This window comes from Petaurus breviceps, unplaced genomic scaffold, assembly GCF_028583685.1.
Source record: "Petaurus breviceps papuanus isolate PSGF00001 unplaced genomic scaffold, PetGlider_PUasm1.0 188, whole genome shotgun sequence".
NCBI classification, from domain to species: domain Eukaryota; kingdom Metazoa; phylum Chordata; class Mammalia; order Diprotodontia; family Petauridae; genus Petaurus; species Petaurus breviceps.
Genome location: NW_027185804.1, coordinates 12,764,354 through 12,773,986, shown reverse-complemented (window position 1 = coordinate 12,773,986; position 9,633 = coordinate 12,764,354).

Below are 9,633 nucleotides of genomic sequence, written 5' to 3'. Positions count from 1 at the left end.
CTATAATTTTTTGCACAGTCATGCTTACTCTCCATTTCTATCTATCCTATTTCACCCTGTTTATAATTTTTACTTTCTCTCCTTTTACCCTGCCCCCCTAACTATCCCATCCCCCAAACAGCAACCCCCCCTCCCTGCCCCATTCTCTTACACTCTTTCCACTCTGACTTTCTCATAGGGAAAGATAGATTTCTGTACCCAGTTGAGTATGTACTGTGTTTCCCCGATAATAAGACCTATCCCAAAAATAAGCCCTCCCCTTACTGTGTAAGATTCCTCTAAAATAAGACCTCCCCCGAAAATAAGCCCTATTGAGATTGCTACTGTAGTGAAGGTGATCCCCTGCGCTACACGCTACATTATGGTACCCTCTGTATGCACCGTCCCTCCCCCCCCCGGGGAAACACACGCCGCGCTCCGAGCTGCATCCAATCAGAGCTGCAGCAGTGAGCGCATCATCCTGTTCTTTATTGAATTCATTATTGAATAAAGGTACATTTTTTTGTTCACATTTACCTGTTTATTAAAATTGCTGTCAATGTTCATTAAAATAAGCCCTCCCCTGAAAATAAGCCCTCTGGTGTTTTCTGTCCAAAAAAAATAATAAGACAGTGTCTTATTATCGGGGAAACACGGTATGTTATTCCCTCTTTGAGCCAATAGCAGTGAGTAAGGTTTAAGCATTGTCTGCCACCCCATATTCCTCTGTAAAAGCTCTTTTGCACCTCTTTTATGTGAAATAATTTACCTCATTCTACCTTTCCTTCCCCCCTTCACTTAATCTCTTTCTTAGCTCTTAATTTTGTATGTTTATATATAAGCTCATCATGATCAACTCAAACCCATGTACTCAGTCTATGTTTACTCTTTCTAACTGTCACAATAATGATATTAGAATCACTATTTTACTGAGGGGGACAAACGCATCATAATATGGAAAGATCAATGGATTTTGAGCCAAGGGATTGGGATTTAAATCTTGCCTTGCTACTCCTATCTGTGTGACCTTTGGAAATTCATTTGCCCTCTTTGGTTCTCAACTTCCTTCTTTGTAAAATAAAAGGCGTTAAACTATATGGTTCCAAGGCCCCACTATCTCAATGCTATGGTCTTGAGTTATTTGTTCACACATGTGGCTTGTAATATGCTTGTTGATTGGTTGAGATTTGGGGTTCTCCTTTCTAGCCTAGCACTCTTTCTGTTATTAGACACTACAACTCTAAATTATTATTTCCATTTTCCATATGATAAAACTAAGGTACCAAAGAGGACTTTCCCACAGTTATATATCTAGTAAAAATTATCCCAGCTAGTTGTATCCTATGTCCTTCTCCCCCTTTTCAAAAATAATGTATTATTTCTTTTTAGCACATATTTTTTAAAAATTGAGTTTGTCATTCTCTCTGTCCCTGTAGCTCCACCCCATCCATTGAGATGAGTGCATGATATCAATTATATCTGTGAAATCATGCAAAACATAATTCTCTATTATCCATGTTGAAAAAATCAAGAAAAAACAATGAAAAAATATACTACAGTTTGCACACAGAGTTCAGCAGTTCTCTCTGAAGGTGAATAGCATTTTTTACCATGAGTCCTCCAGAATTATGTTGGATCATTGTATTAATCAGAGTAGCTAAGTCTTTCACAATGGATCATTTTTAATAATATGATAACTCCTACCTTCACTTCTCCTACCTTCACTTTGAATCAGTTCATAAAAGCCTTTCTGGGTTTTTCTGAAACTGTCTTGCTCAGCATTGCTTATAGCACAATAATATTCCATCACAATCATATACCACAACTTGTTCAGCCATTCCCCAATTGATGGGCAGCCCCTCAAATTTCCAGTTCTTTGCCACCACTAAAAAGAGTTGCTATAAATGTTTTGTATATGTAGTTCCTTTTTTCTTTCTCTTCGTTCTCTTTTATCCGGTGTCTTTTTGAAGTTAAGCTGAACTTTGCCCTCTATGCCAATCCTAGAAATTGTGATTGAGTGAAATAAAAGTGGGCACAATCTAATAAGTAGCCTAGATTTTTGAGAAAACAGATTTCAATGCTTTCGCTTGGAGGCTCTCTGTAAGTGAAGTTATGCAGCTAGACAGTACAATGGTTGAGAACTGGGCCTTGCGTCAAGAACACCTGATTCCAAATCTTGCTTCAGATATTTATTAATTATGAGACCCTGGGAAAATCACTTAACCTCTGTCTGCTTCAGTTTCCTCATCTATGAAATGAGGATAATAATTCCTTTCCAGCATTGTTGAGAGAATAAATGAGAAAATATGTGTAAAATGCTTTGTAAACTCTAAAGACATATGCATACATATATGTGTGTTTGTATACTGACTATTAATGTTACTAGTGATATAATTTGAGAAGACTTGAGTGGCCCATCTCACTAAGAATATCTGTTCTCTCTACCAACCTTGTTTGGGTCTGTAGTTCCCTCCCTTAGTCACTCTTTTGACTTAAGATATTACAAGTTCCCATTAAAATTTGAATGTTTTATCCAAGAGGGAGGGCACAGTAAGCCAGACTAATCAAATTGTTGCCAGACTAATCATCCTTTTGAATATATCTGCTGATATCACTTGTGAGCTCTAAAGCCTTTAATGGCACCTGATTGCCTACTGAGCAATAAATGTCCAACACTGACATTCCAAATCTGCTACAATATAGTGCTGGCCTATATCTGCAGGCTTATTTTATATCCCTTTTATGTAGTATATGATGCAGTCCAATGGGACTCTTTGTTGCTTGCACTTTTCTTATCAGTGTGCCCCTAGACACACTCCTCCCTAAGTCTTTGGAGAAGAATTGACATCTCTTTTGCCAGACTTGTGGTGTTCATCTTTCATACTTGAGGATAACTGATGAAATCACCATGATGGGGTCAAGGTACAGTGTGTTTGACAGTGGCTGATCTATCCAATATGAGTTTGGAAGGTGCTACCACAGGCTGGGCACAAATGTCCAATTGGACATTTAGGATGGAGATATTTCTAGACTTGTACATATTTCCTTTGTGCTACTGGACTTATGTTTTGCTTAAAGTCTACGGTGCCTTCTTTGATGTGGGCATGCCATGTTGGGCAGTCCTGTGCCAGCATTTCCTGTGTCTCATAATCAATACTAACATTCTTCAGAGAAACCTTAAGAGTGTCCTTGTACCTTTTCTTCTGACCACTATATGAGCACTTGCTTCATGCAAGTTCTCTGCAAAATAGTCTTTTAGGTAAATGTACATTTGATGATTGGGTTCTGCAGCCAAGCTATCAGAGTTGTGCTCTCTGAAGTGGAATTAGAATTCTTGGCAGTTCAGCTCTAGAGGACCTCAGTGTAAGATACCTTATCTTGCCAGGTAATCTTCAGAATCTTCCTAAGATAATTCAAATGGAAGCAGTGAGGTCAGCACAATAACTCTGTAGATGTTCAGTTTGGATACAGCCATTATAATACCTCTTCTCTCCCATGCTTTCTTTCAGAGCCTCCCACATTCTGAGCTAGCTCTGGCGAAGCATGTGTCACCCTCATTATATGTGTGGACATCCCTAGAAAGCACATTGCCAACGTAAGTTAACTTGTCCACAGAATTCATGGTTTCTCCATTTGCTATAACCAATGGTTCCACATATGGTTGCATGTATGAATAGTATAGTGCTGCTCATTGCAGCTATGGTTAGTTCTAACAATCTGTCTTTTCTATGGTGTGCTTGCAGTGGATAGAAACATGAGCAGGCAAGTATAACCAAGTCATATAAAACCGGAAAGAAGTTTGACCACATGGTTGAGTTTGGATCATAGAATTAGAGCTGGGAGAGACCTGTGAAGTCATTGCACCCAATCCTTTCATTTCACCGATGGGGAGACTGAAATCTGAGCAGGAAAGATAGATTCTCTGAGATCCCACAGGCAGCAAGTTGCAGAGCTGAGATTTGAACCTAGTTCTTTTACCACTAAACCAGGGCTTCCCCCCCTAGATCCAATCAAATTCTATTCTATATAAAGGGTTGGAATATAGTCTTTTAAAATTTCTATTAGCAGCAGTCTAAAAACTCTAAGAAGTGTTCTACTTTTATAAGTTTCTCGAAGTCAGAAACAGTTTCACGTTTGTCTTTGTATTACCATTATCTAGCTGTTCTCACATGATACCTAATATCTAGGTAAGAGCTTAAGGAATGTTTATTGAATGAATGCATAATGGTGGTAGTTAGCATTTACATGCCATTTTTAGGTTTGTAAAGTTCTTTATGTACATCATCTTATTTTATCATTACAAAGGTTCTGTGGTAGATGCTTTTACTATCCCCATTTTACAGAAGAAGAAACTGAGACTGAAAGAGGTTAGGTTTCTTGTCCAGCATCACATAGGTTATAAGTGTCTGGGGCTAGATTTGAACTCATATCACCATGAATCCAGGTCCAGTCCTCTCTCCATCTAGCTGTCAAAAATCTTTGTTTAAAAGTAAGTACAATTGAGATAATGTGGCTTTCCATGGAACCCTATTCTATTCCTAATTTCCTAACACTTTAAGCTGCCCCCAATGGGGTGGGTTACTTTGGAAAGTTGTGAATTTCCTTTCCTTCACTGGTGGTCTTTGGGTGAGGCTGGGTGATGACTTATTTGGGTGATGTGGGGATTCTTGCTCTGGATTTCATTAGACTAAATGACCTCTGAGGACTCTTCCAGTTTTGAGATTTTGTGATTCTGTTCCATCCAGCCACCTGATGAATTCCTACCTATTCCTTAAAGTTCAACTCCCCTGACACCTCCATTGGGGAAGCCTTATTCTGATGCTCATTCTGCTTAACAACCTTCCTTGTTATTCCTAACATTGATAACATTTTTTATTTCTCTTACACATTTATTATGCAGTATTGCTCATTATGGTGATTTATGTTTGTCATACTCTCCCTCTTAGTATTGTAGCTTGAGGAGGGCAGAGACCCGACTTTGTATGTCCCTTAGTACCTTGTGCAATGTACCTGCTCAGATGTTTGTTCAATTGCTTGAAGACAAACAAGCAAAATATATGATACCATCAGCAAAAATTCATTTGTCAAATTAGCTTAATTCAGACAGAAGCAGTTTGAAGAAATGGGGCATAAATTGTAAAGAAGAGATTTGGGAATCTCTATTATATCACTACACCTATTTCCCTGAGAACCAGGAACTGGAAAATCTGACTCTGAATACAAGAATTAAGGAAGAAATTGGGGGAGGGGGCATGAGTGAGGCCAAGGTGAAGACATTTAGCCTGAGGGTGGATGAGTGAAAGGAAAATGGAAGAGTGAATGTAGGATCAGACAGATTTTGGCCTAATAAAGAGAAGGTCTGAATTCCAGTCCTGGCCTGAAATTTAATAACTGTGGAATCATGGGAAAGGTTCCTACCATCTCCAAGACACCAAGTCCTCATCTATAAGTCACTCTGTCAAAGATCCTTCCTCCTTCCTCCCTTCTCTCTTTCTCTTTTTTCTCTCATCTTTCTTTTGCTCTTTTCTTTCTTACTTTCCTTCCCTTCCCCTTGCCCTTTCCCTTTCTCTTTCCCTTTCCCTTTCCCTTTCTCTTTCCTTTTCCCTTCCCTTTCCCTTCCCTTCCTTTCCTGTATAAGTGTAACTTGTTATGCCTCAACTGAAAAAAATAAGAGGACAATGTGACATCTATGAAAAAAAATCATTTGAGGGGAGGGGAGGCCCTGTCTGTTTTTGTGAGTAGGAAGAGCATATCACAAGCCCTCTGTGGGTCTTCATTGTGTTATATCTCTGGAAATTCTATTCCTCTCCTGCATACTCTCTGGGCAAATGTATTTCACCAGGTCTTTTCAGAGCTAAACTAGTAATATCCATAGGAGAAGGGACACAGATGGCTCTGATTTATTGATCCCTTAGGACAGTCTCAGGTCTAATAGTACAAGATTCAAACATGATTTGGACTTTCCCTTCACACCTGCCTTATGCCACTGGCTACCTTTGAGGTTGCATACATATAGTAACACACCTTACCTGATTCATACTTTCAGAGTCAGGGTTTCTAAGTTTCTGGTTTTCAGAGAATTGGGTGTGGTGATATCATAAGATGGCAGATTTAGAGTTAGAAGTTACCTTAGAGTATATATTTCCAACTACATCATTCTACAAGAGAGAAAATGGAAGCCCAGAGAGTTCAAATGACACATGTGAGTCACATAATAACTACTAAGTGTCTGAGGCAGGATTTGAACTTGGCTGTTTCTTGATTCCATGCTTACATTCAGCTTCCATAAAACCTCTGGTGAACATCAGTCACCACAACGTAGTAATAGATGCAGCTTTCTAATAGGCCTCCCCTTCTTCAGAGTTCCCAAAATGCACAAGTAAGCCTTTATAATGGGGCCATTATAGATTAGCAACAAGGAGGCTTATGTTTAGGGAGTTTACACAAGTTGCTTTCTTAATACATGTGAAAATGAACAAGATACAGCCCTCATTTTGTGGACAAACTGCACTCCATCTCTGACTGCTGCCCTAGTGAAATATTTTCAGTAAATCACAGTCTTTATGCTGTCCTTGGGTCTTTTGCAATCTCAGCTGCCATCCATGGCTGCATAATGTACATTGATTTCTGCTTGGTATTCAATGGCAAGAAAAGCTGTTTAATCATTGGGCTCCTGACTAGTTAATAAAGAATCTGTCTCATTTAATAAGTTTATTTTAGATAAAACCACCATCTTTGCCATGATTTGACACCCTTTCTCCCCCTTCCCCCCTTTTTTAAAGGTAACAAATGAGACTTCAGAATAGACAATGGGACTGTAATCTCCTTCCACTATTTCCCTAGAACATCTCTGTGATTTGCAGGAGGAGGGGGTATTCGACAGTTCTGGGAGAACAAGCCAATTAATCATCTGTCATTTGAATTGTAAATAACACGTCCCCTTTCTGTGCTGGAGAGACCAGTACTCAGTGAAGAAATGCTCTTACCAAAGCTCCCTGAATCTGCGACGCACCCAGAATCCTAGCTCGAGCAATTTTCCACCCGATCACATCTCATTAGTATACAGTTCGATAAAACCACATGACATAAAAGTCACTAATAAGCTAAAGCATTTTGTTGAGTATTGGCAAAAAAATGAAATCAGATCCAACCGCATTAATGCTTTGTGATGGGAGGTTGCTAATAGGATTAAAACAGCAGAAAGGTTAGAAGAAAACCAGCCAAGAAAGTGACCTATTTTAAGAGAATCAATTAGCCATACTCATTTGGGACTGGGGGTGGGGGTGGAGAGAAGAAGATGTAGAAATTGACAGGGAGGTTTATGTGTCTAGGGGAAGGGGAAATGGATATAGTCAGTACCATTTGGGTAGTCACTCTGGACTTCAGCAGAGCTATGTGGACCAGAATAGGAATATATTTACTTAGATTGCCGAGCCACAGTATTACAGTTGGGCCTGATGTGTGCCCCCTTCCATCCTACTGTGCCTTATTTTAATCTCCTCTCCCCCCCAAAATGTCCTTCAGAATGACTTAGACAAGGAGTCTCAAAAGTCTTGGTGCTAGTTCAAAATAGCAATAAGACTTTTGGGACACTGTATAATAGGATTTTGAGGTTTGCAAAGCACTTTATACACATATTATGCTATTTGATATTCACGATAACCCTCTGAGATGGTAGGACTATCATTCTCATTTTTCAAATGCTGAAATTGAGGTTGAGAAAAGTTGAATGATTTGGTTAGTGTTACACAGCTAATTCGTGGTCTGAAGCCCAATTTGAATTCAGGTCTTCGTGACTCAAAGTCCAATGCTCTATACACTAGACCACCTAACTAGCAACAAGTATACAGATCTCTAAGAAATTGTAAACTTTGATGATACCTCTTTTTATACAGGCTTTTGGTATTTGCAAATTTAATGAACATACCATCTATACTGTCTTTTGAATTCAGGTTACCTGAGTTCATTCCCAACTCAGGTTCTTACTAGGTGTGTTTTGCTGGCTAAAGACATCTTTATCTGTAAAAACAGGGCTATGCTTCTGACTTTACAAACATTACCACCATGTCTGTACTATAGTTTTACTCTGGAATCTCCTTCAGTGCCTTGGGCCTCCTTCCCCTGGAATTTCCATCTACTATGTAAGCCCCTCTCTCCCATTGGTGAGTTCCTCTTGGGGTCACCATTTCAGAATGAGGTCTGAACCTGTTGGCCTTAATTCTCCTCCTGGATCTGCATTTTATGAACTTCAACATCATTCCTCAGACAGGGTAATTTCATTCTTTTCAACCCCTTTTCAGCTACCTTTTATGCTTTATTGCCCCATCAGAATGTAAGCTACTTGAGGACAGAGATTGTCTTTTTTTTTGCTTGTAATTGTATCCTCAATGTTCAACACAATGCCTGTTAAATAGAAAGCATTTAAAATTATCACTTTGCCTTGCCTTGCACTATATATCTCCCTCACTAGGTTGTGATGGAGGCATTTCACAAACTTTAAGGCACTGTATAAAAGTGAGTTATTATTTGATCAATTGGTTGATGAAACATTGATCAGGGGTAGGTCATGGTCAGAGTTCTATAAACCACTGGCGACTTTCCTTCGAGTTGATATTGACTCCTTGCTTAATTTTTTTTTTTGGTACAATTGTTTCATAAGCTATAACTCTAATTAACTCTATTACTGCCAAGCTCATGTTTCTTAATTTTGGCCATGTGGACATAATAAGAAACTTCACAAATAACTTACTGAAATCAATATAAGTTAAGTCTATAGCGTTCTCATGACCTAATAATTTAGTAACCCTTTGGGGGAGAAGGAGAAATCACTTCTGCATAAATTATGAACCAATGTTATAGCTTAATGATAACCTTTTTTTTCTAAGTACTCATAGATTTTCTCTTTCAAATAATCTTTTCTAGAAATTTTCCATGAATCAACGCTATAGTTTATATTTGTATCCTTTTTCATAATAATATTTTCCTATTTGAAATGTTTTTGTACCTCTCCATTCTGCCTGACTTCAAAGATTATTGACAGTGGTTTCTAAAATCACATCTATACTGTATTCAGTAGCCTGAACTATATGTTTTCAGGGCTTGAAGACTTGAATTTATTTAAAAATGAAGAACAATTGAACAGCAATAAGTGAAATTGAACAGTGAGGCAGATTTTAGCTGTATGTTAGAAAACATTTTTTTTTTTGCTTTTTGGAGGGCAATTGGTGTTAAGTGATTTGCCCAAAGTCACATGACTAGTAAGTGTGTCAAGTATCTGAGGCCGGATTCGAATTCAGGTCCTCCTGACTCCAGGACCGGTGCCCTATTCACTGTGCCACCTAGTCGCCCAAAGAAAACATTTACTAATGATAAAAACTGTACTCATGTCATGGACTGTTTTGGGAAGTATCCATTTACCTTCATTGCAAATCTTCAAATGGATACTGTATGACATTGTCAGGAATGTGGTAGAGAAGATTTATGGTTCAGATAGCTTTGATATCCCTTCCATCTTTGACATTCTGTAATAAAAAAACAAAATTATGATTAGAAATGAATAGTAATTTGGTTCTCCCTTTCTTCTTTCTTTTTCCTCTTCCTTCCTTTCTCTTTCTTTCTTTCTTTCTTTCTTTCTTTCTTTCTTTCTTTCTTTCT